The sequence below is a fragment of the Aotus nancymaae genome, unplaced genomic scaffold (genome assembly GCF_030222135.1).
Source record: "Aotus nancymaae isolate 86718 unplaced genomic scaffold, 86718_ANA_hifiasm-v0.15.2.pri h1tg000011l, whole genome shotgun sequence".
Lineage (NCBI taxonomy): Eukaryota > Metazoa > Chordata > Mammalia > Primates > Aotidae > Aotus > Aotus nancymaae.
This window is the reverse complement of record NW_026988422.1, coordinates 57,398,325-57,414,839: the sequence shown is the minus strand read 5'-3', so window position 1 is coordinate 57,414,839 and position 16,515 is coordinate 57,398,325. Positions and strand designations below refer to the sequence as shown.

At 49.4% G+C, this 16,515-nt stretch overlaps 1 protein-coding gene across 3 annotated transcripts in view; it reads left to right on the top strand.

Annotated features, from left to right (window-relative positions):
- Nucleotides 1-3,560: 3,560 nt before the first annotated feature.
- The window catches only part of MIDEAS (mitotic deacetylase associated SANT domain protein), a 72,668-nt gene continuing 59,713 nt past the window's right edge, over nucleotides 3,561-16,515 (top strand). Inside the window, exon 1 of one of the 3 annotated variants that reach the window (XM_012438180.2) lies at nucleotides 3,561-3,608. The gene's annotated coding sequence lies outside the window, so the exon portion shown is untranslated. Of the gene's footprint in view, nucleotides 3,609-6,545; nucleotides 6,634-8,023; nucleotides 8,201-16,515 lie in introns of those variants that run through there. The other 2 variants (XM_012438178.2, XM_012438179.2) reach the window with 2 other exon arrangements.

The window sequence follows — 16,515 nt, the reverse complement described above, 5'->3', positions numbered from 1 at the left end:
TTTGCCTGCCTTGGCCTCCCAAAGTGCTAGGATTACAGGCATGAGCCACCGCACCCGGCGTCTGGTGAATGATTTACTTATTTAACTGATGCTTATAGAATGCTTATATGTAAGAGCTTTACAAACTAATTTGATTCTCATGACAACCTTATCAAATATGTGCAATTGTTGTGATCATCCTTGTTTTACAGATAAAGAAACTGAGGAATAAAAATACCAGTAACTTGTGCAAGGTCAACAGATAGTATGCAGCAGAGATGGGTCTTGCAGCCAGGCAGTCTGGGGCCATCCTGAATCCTTGTTCCTAAGCACCATACCAAGCTGCCTTGTCCTCTTGGTTTCTGCTTACTCTTGAGGCCTTGCTACTCTGGTAGGCAAACTTGTGGTCAATTCTTCAGCAAAGCCGACCCCCTCCCTCTAATACTGGTTCCTCCCCCTTGCAACCTGATGCTCATTTCTCCCTCTGTTCTCAGTGGTACAGACCTGTGACCACCCGTGAGCTTGCTGTAGGGTCATCTTACTCCATTAGGGCCGTCCCATACACAGCAGGTTGCTGGCTCCCAACATGATACCCGTGCCATGCAAGAATCAGGGGGACAAGCCTGGGCACAGTGGCTCATGCCTGTAATCCCAGCACTTTGGGAGGTCGAGGCAGCTGGATCACGAGGTCAGGAGTTCATGACTAGCCTGGCCAACATGGTGAAACCCGTCTCTACTAAAAACACAAAAATTAGCCAGGCGTGGTGGCAAGTGCTGTAATCCCAGCTACTCGGGAGGCTGAGGCAGGAGAATCGCTTGAACTCAGGAGGCAGAGGTTGTGGTGAGTGGATATTGGCCATTGCACTCCCGCCTAGGTAACAAGATCGAAACTCCATCTCAAAAAACAAAACAAGGCCGGGTGTGGTGGCTCACACCTGTAATGCCAGCATTTTGGGAGGCCGAGGCGGGTGGGTAACAAGATCAGGAAACCAGCCTGGTCAATATGGTGAAACCCCATCTCTACTAAAAATACAAAAATTAGCTGGGCATGGTGGCACACGCCTGTAATCCCAGCTACTTGGGAGGCTGAGGTGGGAGAATCGCCTGAACCTGTGAGGCGGAGAGTGCAGTGAGATTGTGCCATTGCACTCCAGCCTGGGCAACAGAGCGTGACTCCATCTCAAAGAAAACAAAACAAAACAGAAAAAAAAAAAACTAAAAGAGTCAGGGGGACTCAGGAGAGCTTGGCCCCAGAGCTTCTTTTGCTTACTCAGGTTTTCACCGCCAGGTTCACTTTGGCATGGCTGCCCCTGGTTGGGCATAAAAAAGCCTTGGATACGGGTTCTTCCTAGAGTCCCTAATGGGGAGCTGGGTGAGAGCCCCCTCTGTGCACGGAGCACCACTCATTAGGTAGTGCACCTGTCCAGACCCCATCCAAGACCTGGAGAGGAGGAACAGGCTTGAGACCCTTCTGACCCTCTTCTCTCCCCTTTCCCCTTCCTACCACCCAGCAGGTCAGAAAGGACATGGGGCCTTCTCTATCTTAGAGTTGGCCTTGTTATTCTGGGTGGAAAGAGCCTCTGCTCTGCTGAGAAAGGACTCCAGGAGCTGGTCATTCAGGCTTGGCCTTTGCTTTACTAAGGAGGGAGAACCTGGAAGGATTTGGAAAATCTCTTAAGTTATAGCTAATCTCTTCAGCTATACAGTGGGACACCAATACCTTGATGTCTGGTCCATGAAAGACATTCAGTGTGTGGTAGTTATTTAGAACTTCCTCTCTCTCTCGCTCTCTCTCTCTCTCTCTGTTTTCCTTGAGATGGGGTCTTGCTCTTGTTGCCCAGGCTGGAGTGCAATGGTGCCATCTCGGCTCACTGCAACCTCTGCCTCCCAGATTCAAGAGATTCTCCTGCCTCAGCCTCCAGAGTAGCTGAGATCACAGGCGTATGCCAATACACCCAGCTAATTTGTGTATTTTTAGTAGAGATGGGGTTTCACCATGTTGGCCAGGCCCAGGCTGGTCTCGAACTCCTGACCTCAGGTGATCCACTTGCCTCAGCCTCCCAAAGTGCTGGGAATACAGGCGTGAGCCACTGTGCCCGGCCTTATTTATCACTCTCCAAACTCAGAACTTTCACACTTCTTTGTCTGAATGTAGCAAATTTGTTTTACATTTTGACTCTTCATGAACATTGTACATAACTGAAACAAATGCTACACAAAACAATACTTATTACTACTTAATGTAGTACATCCAGTTAATTTTTAATATATTCTTTTTTTGTAAAAAGAAACACCCTGGTGGTGACCCATAACCCCTCTCCTCAGACAGACTTACTTGCCCCCTTCTCTGAGATTTCATAGTGTTCTCTGCAAAGCTCAACTCAAATACTTCTCATACTGCATTGTAATGTATGTCATTCTTTCCCATTAGGGACTTTGTCCTTTTCATCTTTGCATCCCTAGCACACCCACTAGTAGACACCCAGTAAGTATTAACTGAAGGAGTGAGTGGAAAATGCCTGTCTGTGTGCTCAACAGAATAGAAAAGGATGGTGCTTCCCTCTACTGTGATACACGATGCCTAGTGTGGTGTTGGAGAGCTCAGACCTTGGTGTTGAGCAACCTGGGCTCAGGGAGGAGTTACTATGGATGGGAGTATATACACCTGCTGCAGAGAGGACCTAAATGTGTAGAGAATGAGGACCAGAGACTTTAACCATTTCCCAGTTCCCTGGTTTTTTTTCCTAAACTGATGTGTTTGCATCGCCATGCTAGAATGCCTTTATGTCCTCCACAGTAATTTAATTATGTAAAACTGACTGTATAGACTCAAAATTTGGGGCATCTGGCATTCTTGCAAAGCCAGACTCTAGGAAACATGCTCATTGCTGAACACACTGGATGTGGTTTAGGTAGCAAAGCAAATGACCTAACAAGGAATATATGTGCTGAGCCTAGTTCCTGTTAAATTAATAGATTCACGTTCTGGCACATCCACAACCTCCCAAGTCATAGCAACCGGATGACGGCATGGCAACACAGCAGCTGCGGCCACTGCACATGAGAAAAATCCGAGCCTAGTGTCTCTGGAGGGAAAACAGAAATGGCCTCTACAATTGCCGGCTTGTACTGGATTGACTGAAGGAAGGAGGCTGTGGGGGCAATCACAAGTAGATGCCTGCCCTGGTCAGGGATGCAGTATGACATCTCTCCTGCTTCCTGAAACTTTGTTTTATGTTTTAAAAGTAAATAATTTGTTCCAGCCAGAGAGGAAATGTTGCTGAGAGAAAGACACCATCACGTGGACAGAATGTTCTCCCTCGCCCTGGCAGCAGCGTGGAGGTGATCCTTATCAGAGATAGCCCACGACTTGCTCTTTAACAGCAGGGCCACAAGCCTTTCTTCCTAGTTTTTTGACACCCCCTCAACCCCAACCAAAATCACCTACCCCTTCTGGCTGCCAGAGCTGAAGGCCCTTCTTGCAAACTCTCTTTCTAGGACAAACCCCTGACTCGACAGCTACTGTTTGGGCCAAGCCCGAGGGATCAGGGTAAATGCTCGGAGGAGGAAGAGGATGCCTGGACAGTTGTCAATTCTGGTGACACAAAGACATCTGCATGTGCTGTCAGGTAGGTGACACCCAATACCAGGGCTGCCTGGGACCAAGCAGCAGTCCACACCCCCTGACCTAGTTTAAATTTGAGAATGACCCTTGCTCTGCAGAAGGACTGGAGCTGGGCCTTCTGTTCTTGGGGTTTGTGTCTTGGGCTTAGGTCTGGCTCTGGCCCCTGCTTTCCTTTCCGTGTTCTATCAGGAAGCCAGTGGAGGGTTATCACTGGGCCCCCATGGATTCTCTACTGATCTGTGTTATTTGTGGCCATGTAATGAATTCCTCAAAACACAGCAGCTTAAGACAACATTTATTATCTTATAGTTTCTGTGGGTCAGGAATCCAGGCAGCTTAGCTGAGTGCCTCTGCCTGAAGGGCCTGAGGGAGGCTGTAGTCCAGCTGTTGGCAGGGGTTGAAGGTCTTATCTGAAGTCTTTTTTTTTTTTTTTTTTTTTTTTTTTGAGACGGAGTTTCGCTCTTGTTACCCAGGCTGGAGTGCAATGGCGCGATCTCGGCTCACCGCAACCTCCGCCTTCTGGGTTCAGGCAATTCTCCTGCCTCAGCCTCCTGAGTAGCTGGGATTACAGGCACGCGCCACCATGCCCAGCTAATTTTTTTGTATTTTTAGTAGAGACGGGGTTTCACCATGTTGACCAGGATGGTCTCGATCTCTTGACCTCGTGATCCACCCGCCTCGGCCTCCCAAAGTGCTGGGATTACAGGCGTGAGCCACTGCGCCCGGCCTGAAGTCTTGATTAATATGGGGGGAGGGAGAGGCATCCCTTTCCAAGCTCCCTCAAATGGTGGTTGGCAGGCCTAGTTCCCTTTCTACTGGGCTACCAGTAGTTGGCTTCCCTCACAGTGAGTGTTCCGAGAGAGCAAAAGGCATAGAGAGGACCCAATATGGAAGCCGAAGTTGTTTTTATAACCTAGTCTCAGAAGTAACATCACATCACTGGCCGTATTCTATTTGTCAGAACTCAGTCAATGGATTCATCCCACACTTAAGGAGAGGGGATTATACAAGGGTATGAATACCTGGAGGCAGAGATCATTGGCAGGGGCGTATCTTAGAAGCTGTCTACCACATCCGCCACACGGTGCCCTGGTACTCCAGCAACTGCCACCCTATATAGAGAAAAAAGCAATGTATGTGTAAGTGTCAGGCCTTCATATGTTTACATTGTCTGCCAATTACTCCTGGGCAGGCAGAAATACTGAATATTCATGAAACTGTGACTGAAAATTTGGAATCACATACGGAACAAAAAAATATTCTGTTCTTGTTTTAGCAAATATAGAGTATCACATGATTGCCTTTAGAAGCCTGGCTGACATATTCTCTCTACTCATTGGTTGCCTTAAGCAGAATGCACTAAGGAATTACTTCTATTTATTCCAAAATTGAAATGGGCAATCCTTTCACCAACTCCCCACAATAGTATGATGTAAGAAGAATTTCAGAGAAGTTTAATTATTGAGTCTAATGATCCGCTTATTTCTGAAAGCAATATTATTTTTCTTGCATTGCACATTTTGTATTTATAATGTGCCATTAATATCTTAGTAAAAATCAGAACTAGGGCATAGCAGCTGCAACGTGGAGGATTTCATGTTGCTAGGAGAGCTTCGATCTTTATACTTCCTATCTTTGGGTGAGTCTGTGGCTTTCCATGAGGGATTAACACAGACCTGGGGATCATTTCCCAAATGTCATTTTCCATCAGTCTTACATCCACCTTTCTGAACAAAGCCTTCACTCAAGTCTATGGTTTCCTGTGTTTTCATAAAAAGATGAAGCATTGGAAGGGGGAAGTTTTATCTGGCCAATGTGCTAGGAGAAGCGGTATTTAGGGAAAAAAGGAAAATTGTTGAGCCCTAACTGTTGCTTTTGAACCACCTATTAAAAGGTCCCTGTTTTCCACGACAAGCTACAATGAGGCTAATGTTTCTGTTATGAAAGCCCTGCACTGCAGTTTTGAATGTCTGCTTTTTTTTTTTAACCACAGCAAAGGCTAACCCCGTTTTTTCTCCAGCCTTATGGGATCAGGAATTCTTCCTTGAAGACTGCTGTTTAACTACGTGGTTGCTACTTATGCAAAAGGTGGCTCTCTGTTGTAGTTTTTAATAAGGTGAGCACATTTATTTTGAGCAATGATAAATTTCAGGATCACTATTGCCTTAAGCTGCCCTTCTCAGGCCTCTACCCTACCCTCTAAGTCACTTTTGACGGGTGATGAAACACGGAATGCATCAGACTCAATACTCTGTGAATTGAGTGTAAAGGAAGAGGTGGAAATCGCGGGGGGAGGATTGAACAGAAACCACTCTGCAGCCCCAGCTTGGGCGCTGAAATAGCCCCCTGAAGTGTGATACCTGGTAAACGTCTTGCTCACTTATACAACCCGTGGAAATGAAGAGGGGCATCATGCAGACTTTTAGAGAGAACGTGGGGACAGGGACCCTTGTTTTAAGGCCGCTTAAGGCATTATTTAAGAACACACAGAGCACACTGCTTTCTGACATGTCCTTTTTAGCCCCAACACCAAAGGGAAAAACTTTTTCTTTCCCCTCCCCCACCCCTCTGTGTACTGGTGTTTCTCCTGGAACCCCAGCTCTCCGGGGGGCCCTGAACCCCAACACCACCTTCCAGACCAGCCTGGGAGCAGGGGACTCCAGCGCGGCGCCCCACATCGCACTTGGGCGCGGAAACCACGCGGTTGCAGCGAGCCTTGCTTCCCAGGGGGGTGCAGGCTCTGCGGCCGGCCGCGCAGGGCTGCCCGCACCCCCGCAGCCGAGGGCGCGCAGAGCGGGGAGACGGCGCCAGGGGCCTGGGGCGCACGGAGCCGGGGGCGCGGCCGGGGCGGGCGGCTGCAGGGCCTGGCGCGCCACCGCGCGAGCTGCTGGGTCACCGCCCGGGCCGCGCCGCCCGCTCTGCGAGGAAGTGACGACTGCGCCGTCCTGAGAGCAACAAAGTTTGAGTCTGCGGGTCGCGCTCGCCTGCGCCCCGCGCCCCTCCGAGCCTCCCTGGGATCCGGCACGCGGGTGAGTCGCGGGCTCGCCGCCCCCTCCAGCCACCGGGCGCCGGCGTGGGGCTCGGAATCGTTTTGGGGTTCCGGCGGGGCCGCGCGGGCGCGGATGTGGCTGGCCGGGTTGGGCTGGGCGCCGGGGTGCGGGGGCGCTGCAGTGAGGGAGCTCCGCGGCCGGGGTCTGGGCTCCGAGCTGCGCCGGTGTTGTCGCCTCTTGGCTGCGGGACTTCAAACAGCCAGGGCTGCAGCCGGGCCACCTCCAGGCGCCGTTGGCGAGAGGATGGGTGGGAGGAAGGGGCTTTCTGGGGCCTAGGTCTGGAGCCAGCCCTCTGCCCTGCGCCCCCATCCCTGCAGGCTGGGCGCAGCCAACCCTCGGACCCCGCCCGGTGCTTCCCTGGGAAACGACCTCTTCCTTCTCGCAGCCCTCGTCGGGGGCGCAGGAAGGAAGTTAAAGTAACTTTCCCCCGACTTTTATTTGCTCGGCCTTCCTGGGACCAAGAGCAGAGTAGCTCGGAAGTTTGGGAAAACAACGCTACGCATTTCCAGAAAACAAAACCGCAATTGTCCCCAAGCCCCCTTGAAATGAATCGTTCCTGACTCCCCCTCCACCCTCCTCCCGAACCACGTCCCGAACCTGACAGTGATCGCTAAGGCCTAACACTTTGCAATTTAGCCATCAAAACTGTCAGCACACCCACGTACATATGTGAGTGTTTTCTATATAAAACTCAGAAACCCGCTTCCAGCGGACTCTGTGGCATCTCGTTCTTTTCTGTTTCCTAAAACTGCAAGGGCTGCAGGAATGTGCATGGGAACTTTGATGGTGGTTCCCGCCGCCCTTGGTAGCCTCGTGGCGCAGGGTTTTTTAAAGAACAGCTGAGAAGTTTGTGACATCCCTGCAGAGTAACTCGAGGCTGGCGGCCCGGGCCAGCGGTGAGACTGCAACTGTAGCGGCGGCGGGGACACGTTGGTGTGTGCAGGAAAGTGCGTTCGAGCCGTGGAGACTCGAGATGGGGTGTCCTAGAGGTTGAATGGTGTAGTTCCTAGCAGCAGCTTCCTGCCGGCCTGTAATTACAGCGTGATTGCACAGTCAGGCATTGTTGGCGTGGATGTTTATACATAGGCTATTGTGCAAGACCTCGGTGGTGGCGAACAAAATGCAGCTTTGCCTTGCAAATGCGCAGGATAGATCTGGGTCTGAGCTGCAGTCTCCAAATTCTTTTTGCCCTTTAACCCTAGCTAGGTGATTTAGTTCTTTCCCTCTCTCTCACATTTGACGACTTGCCCAAAACCTGAGCTGTGGGGTGGACTCGGGAGGCCACTACGCTCCTACTTTCGGCAGCCTGAAAACTATCCTAGGAACTGTACCCTTATTTGTCTTCAGAGAAAATGTGGGATGACGTCAGTAGGAAAAGGAGATGGAAGATGGCTATCAGCCTCTCTAAACGGGAAAGCTGTTTGAATTAGCAAAATTGCACGGGTGGCTGGGTTGGGGCTGAGTTGCAAAGAGAACTCGTCAGACCATGTGTGACTGAGCTGGCGTGCTAGACTTTAAGACTGGAAGTGTCAGCTGCAGAAACTTAGTAGGTGGTGGGTCCTTAATTCCTTTATTGTGTTCTGGGCAAAGAGGAAACTCGTAAGTGCTGGCACTTGGTGTATCTGTGCTGGTGGTCTGGATCTGGGAGGAGCAGAGGAGTGATTCATGCACATTTTCTCCAGAGGAGCCCCAAGGCCTGCTTTCTTAGCAGGGACTGTGGCACAGACCAGGGCCGGGGTCCTCACATCTGTGATGCTGCCTTGCAGGAACGGAGCCAAGCCGGCAAGTATGGAAAGGCAAACAGTTTCTTGTTGAGGGGCTTACAGGGGAATAACTGTATAGAGAGATTTAAAATACAGTTAAAAAAAATAAAGCATGTATTGAATTTGTACAGGGCCATTGTTTTCACATTCTGAATCTCAACCTGATAACTCCCTGTCCTAGGCAGAAGATGCTCACGGGCAGCACTCAGCCCAGTTAGGTTGCTTTGTGGCTAGGTGGTACCACTTCATGCTGGGCATGGGCAGCCTCTCTACTCAGAGTGGCAGGCACTGATGATTCCAGTGCACTGGAGTTTCTCCATGCCTGGCCTTTCTTCCAGCCAAGTATCTGAGCTTCACCTGGAGGAAAAATGCTGTTTTGCGGCCTCGTGCCAGGTGTGCGTCACGGGCACAGTGACCGTTTGTCAAACCAAAACATTAGGGTACAGTCCCTGGCAGGTACCTGTGTGCTTCTAGAAACTCGAGAACAAACGTGTAAAATCAGGACAGTTCTGGAAAGTCTGGCATGTATGGTCACAGTTGCCACAGGGGAATGAGGTTTGAGCAAAAGCAGCACTATGGTCGGAGTCACCCCAGGTTGCACAACCCTCTGCTCTAGAGACATTTAGTTTTTACTGAACTTGACTGTGAAGGTTCTGGTTAGCTGGATCACCTGACCAGGACTGCCATATGAGGGCCTGATGGTGCCTGGTGCTAGTCTTGGGGAGCAGGAGAGAGGAGCGTTCCCTTCTGACCCCAAAGCTTGAGTTTGCAGTCCTCTGTGTTAATGTAGAACTTAACAGAGACTGGAAGTGCCCCAGAGCCCTCCAGAGTGTGGCTGGGAGAGTGGAGGGGAGGGGCCCCTTGCAAAGGCCAGAGAAAGAGGGAAGCCAGGCTCCCCGGAGCTGCGGAGCCACCTGGAGCAGTGCAGGCCCCTCACCTTCAGTTCCCTCTGGCTGATTTTTGTGCAGAACTCAGGCCCTTTCTCTGGCTTGCTCAGCTTTGCCTTACCATTCAGGGAGCATGCCCCCAGGTTGTTACAGAGACAGAATCGTAATCCTGACTTCCTCCTCCAGCTTACCTAAATGCTAGTTTATGACTTGAAGTTGCTGCCCAGTTCACGGTCCCTGAGCAGCCCTGTCTGCTGCCTCGCCATGCACAATTAGGAACGACAGTGAAAAAGCTCTGATTCAAAACTTGACAGGGATTTTAAAAAGGTTTATTGTTCTAAGAGGAAAAAATATTGGAGATAATTAGGGAACCCAGCAACTCTGGCAGAAACCCCAAGGTGCCGCTGAGAGAAGCCGATGCAGGAGTCTCCTGGAGAGGGTGGGCTTCAAAGGGTGGCCGCCTGGGGCCCAATATTGCTATTTCCATTCATCTGCCCCTTCCTGGCTGCCCCACATCCTATACCACAACCCAGGGTTTTGACATCACAGCTCACCTCCAAAAAAGGAGGCCGAACACCCCCAGCTAAAGAGGATATTCCAGTCGTGTAAGAACGTGCTACAGTTTTCCAGACACCTTGGCTGGCAGTTCTGTCCTGAAGATTTGCTTCCTCCTTTAAAATGTGCCCCTCTTCATTTTTTGTTCTCACTGAAGCATCTCTTTGTGAGCCCCTTAAACCTTCTTTTTTCTCGTCTGCATGACACAGGGCAAACGCTTTACAACTTACTGTCTCAAGTGCCACTTGAAATACACACAGGGCTTTGAATAAGCTTCGGATAAAGTCCTGCTCTGTAATCTCACTTAAAATGCCTCTTTGCCAGGGTCACCTTCCTGCCCAGCAACCTTCAATGGCTCCCCACTGTCTGCATGGTAAGGATCAAACTTCTAGGCCGGCAGTCAGGGCCCTTCTCCGTAGGGGTCTGGCCTTTGCAGCTCTCCCGTCCTGACCCTCGGCTCTGACCTAGTAACCCACTCTGTGTGTTTGCCCAAACCACTGATGGCAAGCATTCCTACCTCCTGTGCTTCCCCAGAGGCCTGGAATGCCTCTTTTCTCTCATCCATGTGGCTCAGTCCTGCTCCCTTTCCAGTCCTGTTTGTGTCCCCCTCGTTGAGAATTTCTCCCTGTGACATCCTGCGGGCCTCCCCCCGGGACTCCAGCAACATCAGCCTGGGCCCTGTGCTGAGAAAAACCTTGAGTCCTGGACTAAGGATTTTCAGTTTCTCTTTTGGGCCATGACTTTGATCATATGCCCTGTTCAGCTAGTTAAGTGAGCCTTTGGGTGAATAAATATTATAATTTTTTTTTTTTTTGAGACAGAGTTTTGCTTGTTGCCCAGGCTGGAGTACAATGGTGCCATCTCAGCTCACCGCAACCTCTGCCTCCTGGGTTCAAGTGATTCTCTGGCCTCAGCCTCCAGAGTAACTGGGATTATAGGTATACGCCACTATGCCCCGCTAATTTTGTATTTTTAGTAGAGACAGGGTTTCTCCTGTTGGTCAGGCTGGTCTTAAACTCCTGACCTCAGGTGATCCACCTGCCTCTGCCTCCCAAAGTGCTGGGATTACAGGCATGAACCACTGCGCCTGGCCATAATTTTCAACTAAACTGGAAGCCCCTGTTTTATATATCTTTGTATCTCCAGGCCTGGTGCCCTACTCATAGCAAGTCTCAATATATGTTTTATGATGCTGATACAAAGGGTAGTGGCCATCAGATTTTGTGCACTTGAGTATAGGCACACACACCCAAGCCAAGCACAAAGGCCGTGGTTCCTGGTTTTGATTCTGAACATGAAGCCAAGCCTGCCTCCTCTGTCTGTTAGCCGCTCTCAGCCTCCTGGCTTTGCACCTCATTGTTTTGCTCCATTTCCAGCATCTCTTTCCTGAGTGTCAGTGTCTGTCCAGCTTCGGCATCCTTTTGTCCCAGTCAACCTGCCTGCCCCGTGATGCCCTACGCCTCTGCTCTGGTTCTGAGGGGAGATGGTTTGTTACTGGGGTTGGCCTGGCCTTCTGAGAAACCAGTCTGTTAGAAAGAGGTGGGACCAACTTGCAGGCAAGATTTGTGAAGACAGCCAGGTGTGGTGGCTTACGCATATAATACCAGCACTTTGGGAGGCTGAGGTGGGAGGATCACTTGAGCCTAGGAGTTCAAGACCAGCCTAGGCAATATCGCAAGACCTCTTCTCTACAAAAAATACAAAAAAATTAGCCAGGCGTGGTGGTGCAAGCCTGTAGTCCCAGCTACTTGGGAGGCTGAGATAGGAGGATTGCATGCCACTGTACTGCAGCCTGGGCGACAGAGAGACCCTGTCTCAAAAATAAAAAATAGAAAAAGACTATGAGGAGGGCAAAGAGAGGCTTCTTGGTTGGCTGGATGCTTGTTTTGCCAAGACAGGTGTTGAACATACAAAACTAGGCTAAACTATAAAACTGAGTTTTGGGGAGATTCTGACTGAACCCTAGCATTGGACTTGGCTAGGAGGACTGTGTTGCTTCAGCCAGTCTTCATGCTGTTAATCACAATCTTGCCTCATAAGTCAGATTCTTTCTTTTTTGAGAAGTTATTTGCATACCATAAAATGCACCTATAAGCTAGATTCTTTTAAAATTTTGTTTTATTTAAAAATAGAAACTTGTAAATTCCTTTTTTTTTTCACTCGACCCAGGCTGAAGTGAAGTGGTGTGATCTTGGCTCACTATAACCTCCACACCCCAGGTTCAAGTGATTCTCCTGCCTCAGCCTCCAGAGTAGCTGGGATTATAGGCGTCAGCCACCATGCCTGGCTAATTTTTGTATTTCTGGTAGAGATGTTGTTTCCCCATGTTGGCCTTACTGGTCTCGAACCCCTGACCTCAGGTGATCCATTAGCCTTGGCCTCCCAAAGTCTTGGGATTACAGGCATGAGCCACTGTGCCCAGCCTGAGGTCAATTTTAATTGAACGTTCTTAATAAATATAAAAGGGTGAAACTAGGATTTACGTATTTCTGAAAAGTTATGTATAAACTGAATTTAATAAATCAACATTTTTTCAAATCTGCTATTTTACAAAATAATCAGCTTTTAGAACTGGGTAGGATCTTATGGACTATTATCATCCAGTCCCGGTTTTATAGTAACTGCAGTAACAACATCTCCGATAATCCCGTGGTTAAGGATTTAAAGCTGGGAAGGAAACCTGTGCTAACTCTCATTTTAACTGAGGCTTAGAGAGGATAAGTTTCTTCTCCAAGTTCACACAGCTGTTGAATGGAAAAGTCAGGCATAAACTCCATACTTCATTTCCACTGGCCATCCTGCATTGATAATTAGTCATCATAATCGCCGGTTTCATCAGGTCTATTTGTAAACCAAGGATTCCATCTCCTCAGTTTCCTTAAGGCAGTGCTCAAAGATTTAAAAAGATGAAACTTTAAAAAGAAAAAAACCCAACAAACTGGGGGTGAAAAAGAGGTCTTTAAGAAGAGAGTGGGATGCGTATTTAATAGTTTTTACCATTATATTATCTCATTGTAGTCTTAGCGGATTTTTTTTTTTTTGAGACAGAATCTCACAATCTGTGATTGTGGCTCACTGCAACCTTCGCCTCCTGGGTTCAAGCAGTTCTGCCTCAGCCTCCTGGTAGCTGGGACTAGAGGTGCACGCCACCACATCTGGCTAATTTTTGTATTTTTAGTAGAGACGGGGTTTCACCATATTGACCAGGCTGGTTTTGAACTTCTTAACTAGTGATCCGCCCGCCTTGGCCTCCCAGAGTGCGGGGATTGCAGGCATGAGCCACCGTGCCTGGCTGTCTTAGTGGATCTTAATTGCTATCAAAGTCCCCAAAGTTTCCTACCCAGACTCAGTTGGCCAACAAGATCACTTACTATTTTCTAAGTGCAGAACATGGGTTGGACAACACCAAGAAGACAGAGAAATGCTCCCAGTTCCCAAAAGACAGGCAGAAGAAGGCCCAGGAACACAGACCTGGCACTCCTTGAACAGCCAGTTAATGCAGGGCCAGCCGTCCTCCCCGGGCATTTATGGAAGAGCTGCAGGGCTCTCAACCGTGTGTTGCACAATGAGGGTGCAAAGCGGAGTCTCACGTGCTTCTTCCCCCTAGAAGTCTTCAAACCTACCTCCTAAGATAGGTTACACCCATTCCTGAGTGAGTGAAAGAATGAAGAACCCGAGGGAAAGTCCCTTGTAAACCGTGGTGGGGAAGGTCACTAATGTTATGTCTGTGACCACTTTTCTTTCTCTCTGTAACTGGGGAAGTCAGATCCTAAATGCCATGTGGTCAGCACAGCTTCCTTTAAGAGATGTTGGAAGAAATCCTGAGTCTTTCCACTACCTCTAGAGCAAGTGGAAGAGGGTGGGGTGAGGGAAGAACTGACTGAGAGTGGATCTATCACTGGGAGAATAGAATTTGGTGAAGTGGCGTTTTCTGGGGGTCAGATTCTAAAGTCAGTGTGTAAGGTGAAATATAAGAATATAATAAAGATTAACCTTGAAAGTCCTTTAGGAGGGCACCAGGTAGGCAACAGTCTTTAGGAGGGCACCAGGTAGGCTCTTGATACTTAAATTCACCTTAGCCTGTTCCTCTAATTTTGAAAGAAGTTGCACTTTTTTTGTTGTTGAAACGGAGTCTTGCTCTCTTGCCTAGGCTGGAGTGCAGTGGCGCAATCTAGGCTCACTACAACCTCTGCCTCCTGGGTTCAAGCGATTCTCCTGCCTCAGCCTCCCGAGTAGCTGGGACTACAGGTGCCTGCCACCAAGCTTGGCCAATTTTAAAATTTTTTTATTTTTAGTAGAGATGAGGTTTCACCATGTTGACCAGGCTGGTCTTGAACTCCTGACCTCAAGTACTCCACTTGCCTCAGCCTCCCAAAGTGCTGGGATTACAGGTGTGCACCAACTGTACCCGGCTGTTTCTCCTTGTTCTATTCTGTTTTTTTTTTCCTTTTCCTCCTACCTCCCCAACTCCCTTCTTCCTCCTTTCTTCCTTTGTCTTCTCTCTTCTGCTAAGCTTGACCATTTGAATTTGCATAAGTTAAATGAACATGTGAAGATATTCCATTGTCCTGTGTCTCATGAGAAGGTCATGGCGGCTGTAAGTTAGGAAATCATCATATGAGATTAAGCAAGGAAGGCTCTTAGACTAAGTGGGCAGGGTGTGATGGAGAGGAGATCCATGGAGTAGGTTTTGAACTGCAGTTATATCATCCAGGCTTGCAGATGAAAAACTTGTGCTTGGGTTGACCCAGCCTTGGTTTGGGGCTGGGAGGGGACAGTGCCCATGTGCAGCAGACACTTTGCACTAAGGCCCTCACCCTCCACGTCTCCTCCCTAACCTCCCCATCGCAGGCCACTACAAGAAGCTTGCAAGGAATGGGCTGGCAAGAGGTGTCTGCTTCCTCTGTGGCCTCCCCATAGCACATGCTCTGGAACAACTTAGAAGCCAATAGCCACTCCCCGACCCCCCCTTCCACTTGCACTAGGGGTGGTGAAAAGGCTCAAGATTTCTTCCACCATCTCTCTAAGGAGCTGTGCTGACCACATGACATTTGGGATCTGACTTCCCCAGTTACGGAGGAAAAGAAAAGTAGCTATAACCATAACAGTAGTGACGCTCCCCTTCATGGTTTATAATGTGCGTTCCATCAAGTTCTTCATTCTTTCACTCACTCATGCATTGATTGAGCCCTTTCCGTGTACTTGGCTCTGTGCTTGGTACTGGCGATATGAAGGTAAAGAAGCTTCAGGCCCCCACTTTAAGGTACTCATGATCTGTGAGGGAGACAAACATCTACACAAGCCAAGAACAGTTAAGTGCTACAGGTGTCAATGTCAGCATGTTCGGGGGCTCCTGGGCTCAGAGGAGAGGACTGGCCAGCCACTTCTGCCCCAGCCAGGGAAGAGAAGCATGTCAGGAAAGGTTTAGGACAGCCCCAGTGCCATGCACGGTTCTTGTGTCTGGTGAATGCTGTGGAATGAATGAAATGAGAAGTGTCCTGGAGAAGCTGTTTGAGCTGGGTGCTAAGAAATGAGTAGGCGTCCGCCAGTTGGCAAAGGGAGTCAGGGCATTCTAGGTCCAGGGAGCAGCTCAGACAAGGTCCTGGAGGCACAACACAACACCATTTACTTTGGGAACTGCAGGTGGTAAGGCAGTGGAGCATGGCTGGGAAGAATGCAGAAAGAGGCAGGCAGGGCCAGGTCATGGGCCAGAGGAGACTGTGTGCAGGGAGAGGGAGATGCCGATGTAGTCCAGGTCTCAGATCTGCCCACGGCAGAGGCCGACTGTAGCTAAATTGAGGAGAAAAGAAATGTATGGGAAGGCTATCTGGTGGCTCACTGAATGTCCGAGAAGGCTGGAGAACGAGACTCAGAAATTGATCAGGACTCGTGGGAAGTTGGGTGACTGGAACCAAATCCAGGGTGATGCTGCTGCTGACCTGGCATCACTGCTGCCAGCAGACCTGGATGCTGCCACCCCCTCCAAAATGAGTACTGAACTCTCCTCACTTTTTGTGTCACTCGCTCCAGAGGCAAAGCCTAGACTGAGCGTGTGTTTGGCCCTGCTTAAGTCATGTTCGTGCTATTGTGATTTAAAGAGCAAGGTTCTGGAGGCTGCAGCCTACCCAGCGGAGTGGAGCTCTGCCTCCTCTCAAGACTCACAGCCCCAGGTGCCTGAAACCAGGGGAGGGGTGCAAATGCCAGGTGAACAGGTGTCTCCCATAGAGCCTGGAGCCCATTCCAGCCCTCAAACTGGGATGATGGGGCAGTTCTGGATGTGGGAAGAGGAGACAGGGCATCCCCCTTAGGCCACTGAAAACATCCACATCTTTTTTTTATTTTTTTATTTTTTTTATTTAAATAGAGGTGGGATTTTGCCATGTTGCCCAGGCTGGTCTTGAACTCCCCAGCTCAAGTCAGCCTCCCACCTTAGCCTCCCAAAATGTTGGGATGACAGGCATGAGCCACCATGCCTGGCCAACATCCATGACTTGAACTTAATTTGTTCGGTCATCTTTCTGAATCCTTAGCCTCCCGCTGAGCTTCAGGAATGTTATATGCCCAGGAGATCTGAGTGTTTTATTAGTAATTGGAATTCTCCTCTGGAATCTGAACTATTCCAGTGGAAAAGAGAGATCATCCCAGCATCTGGATCC